The sequence below is a fragment of the Phoenix dactylifera genome, unplaced genomic scaffold (assembly GCF_009389715.1).
Source record: "Phoenix dactylifera cultivar Barhee BC4 unplaced genomic scaffold, palm_55x_up_171113_PBpolish2nd_filt_p 001904F, whole genome shotgun sequence".
Classification (NCBI taxonomy): domain Eukaryota; kingdom Viridiplantae; phylum Streptophyta; class Magnoliopsida; order Arecales; family Arecaceae; genus Phoenix; species Phoenix dactylifera.
The window spans coordinates 24,850-27,631 of NW_024069192.1; the positions used below are offsets into that span (position 1 = coordinate 24,850).

Sequence of the window (2,782 nt, forward strand, 5' to 3'; positions counted from 1 at the left end):
TGTTTAATTTTTTTAGAATCAGAATTTTATTATCATCATATCTCATTAACCCTTGTTGCTAATTGAAAATTGATAAGAACTTTAAGAAAAGATCAAGGGTAATCAATAAAAAAAAAACAAACAAATAAATAAACTCTGAAATTTTGTATGCTAGGTTGGAATAGGGACAACACTGGACGTCTGAGTCGACAACCTTTTGACAATTCCTTAGATCACATTATTGAAACTTTTTCGCAAAATCTCAGATCTGGTGAGATGGCTGATGATGATGTAGGAAGTCACCATGGTAATGAAGGTAGACCCCCAGTTATGACACTTCGACAATACTTACATCCCACTAGGACTAGTCAACCTTCATGCATGATTATTCCTGAAAATGTAGGACACTTTGAAATCAAACCAGGAGTAATTCAACTGCTGCCCAAGTATCATGGAATAGAATCTGAGAACCCTTATCTTCACCTTAAGGATTTTGAGGAAATTAGCATCACATTTAGAGTGCCAAATGTATCGGAAGATGTCCTTAAATTGACCTTGTTTCCTTTTTCCTTAAAGGATAAAGCCAAAACATGGCTTAACTCCTTGAGACCTAGATCGCTAGGAACATGGCAGGATATGCAAAGAGAATTCTTGAAAAAATTCTTTCCCGCACAAAGGACTAATTTTTTGAAAAGGCACATTAGTAATTTCCAGCAAAAAGACCATGAAATATTTTATGAATGCTGGGAGAGATTTAAAGATTTGCTTCTCTCTTGTCCTCATCATGGGTTTGAAACATGGAGAACCATTAGTTTCTTTTACGAAGGGTTGTCTCCACAGTTGAAACAATTTATAGAGACTATGTGCAATGGTCTATTTCTGGAAAAGCAACCCGATGAGGCATGGGACTATTTAGACTCTCTCGCAGAGACTGCACAATTATGGGATACAGGGGATAGAGTGAATAAACCTTTGCCTAAGCCTACTAACATTGGACATGGGGGCCTTTATAACCTTAGTACTCAAGATGATATTCAGGCTAAAATGGCAGCCCTTACTAGGAAGGTAGAGGAAATTGAACTTAGAAGGATTGAACCCGTCAAGACCGTAGAGCATAACAACGAGTGTTGTAGGATTTGCGAGATGCCTGGCCATCTCACCACTGATTGCCCCACAATACCCGCATTCAAGGAAGTCTTGCATGATCAGGCCAATGTTATGAATACCTATCAAAAATCTTTCAATAATCCTTTTTCGGGTACTTACAACCCTGGATGGAAGAACCATCCAAATTTCAGGTGGAGGAATGACCAACCTCAACAAGTATATAACCCAACTCCTCCACCTCCGCACCCTCATTATGCACATGCACCCCCTCAAAAATCCAGTCTCGAAGAAATTTTGCAATCTTTCATGCAAGGTCAAGCTAAAATCAATGATGAATTAAGAAATCAACTGACAACGCTGACCACTGCTTTAAGTGCTCAAGAGAAAGGCAAGCTACCAGCTCAACCACAACCTAATCCTCAAGTCTATGGCGGTAGCAATGCATCATCTTCAACTTTGCATAAAGAACAAGCAAAGAGTATAATAACTTTGCGAAGTGGAAAGGTTATTGACCGACCAGTCCCAGAACAAACACAAGTCATACCTGATTCTGACCCTCCCAAGACAAAAGAAAAGGATAATGAAGAAACTGAAACACCAATATCTACTGAAAAAATTGAATGTCCTTTTCCTGCACCATTTCCACAAAGATTAAAGCCCTTGCAAAAGCTTGAACCAAACTCTGAAATTCTTGAGCTTTCTAAGCAAGTAAAAATCAATGTACCTCTTCTTGATGCAATCAAACAAGTGCCTTCCTATGCAAAATTTTTAAAAGATTTGTGCACTGTCAAGCGTCGTTTAAATGTCAAGAAGAAGGCATTTCTGGCTGAAAATGTGAGTGCAATTTTACAGCATAACATTCTTCCTAAATATAAGGATCCAGGTTGCCCAACTATCTCGTGCATCATTGGCAATTTTAGGATTGAGCGAGCATTGTTAGATTTAGGAGCGAGTGTGAATTTGTTGCCATATACGGTATATGAGCAACTCGGTTTGGGTGAGTTGAAGCCAACAACTATGACCTTACAATTAGCTGACCGGTCAGTGAAGGTCCCTCGAGGGATTATCGAAGATGTGTTGGTCCAAGTAGACAAGTTCTATTTTCCTGTCGACTTTATCGTACTGGACATACATCCGGCTTCCAATTCACCATCTCAGATTCCAGTCATCTTAGGACGTCCATTCCTTGCAACTTCTAATGCATTGATCAATTGTAGGAATGGTGTCATGAAGCTTTCTTTTGGAAATATGACCTTGGAACTGAACGTCTTTAGTATAGGTAAACAACCCAGTGATCATGAAGAAAGTAAAGAAGTTGAATGGGTTGAAACCATTGTGGAAGAATATCTGTTAAAAGAAACATTTACTGAATCGGCCGACAATGGTTTGATAGATTGGTGTTCTGAAGGTACTGCTGATGATACGGTCCCACCTATTTTAGATAACTCGGATGTCATGATGGTCAATGGGTGGAGACCGAGAATAGAGGAATTTGAACATTTGCCATCTCGAGGAGCAAAGATAGTACCATCCCATGAACAAGCACCTAAGCTCGAGTTGAAACCTTTACCGAAGGAACTCAAGTATGCCTTTCTTGGATCCGATGACACTTTTCCTATAATCATCTCATCTGATCTTGATCATGCCCAAGAAAGAAAATTACTTGGTGTTCTAAAGAATCATAGAGGAGCTTTAG

The 2,782-nt window shown here is 39.2% G+C and overlaps 1 pseudogene; it reads right to left on the reverse strand.

Annotated features, from left to right (window-relative positions):
* Positions 1-672: 672 nt before the first annotated feature.
* LOC120109204 lies at positions 673-770 on the reverse strand (annotated as a pseudogene).
* Positions 771-2,782: the final 2,012 nt, after the last annotated feature.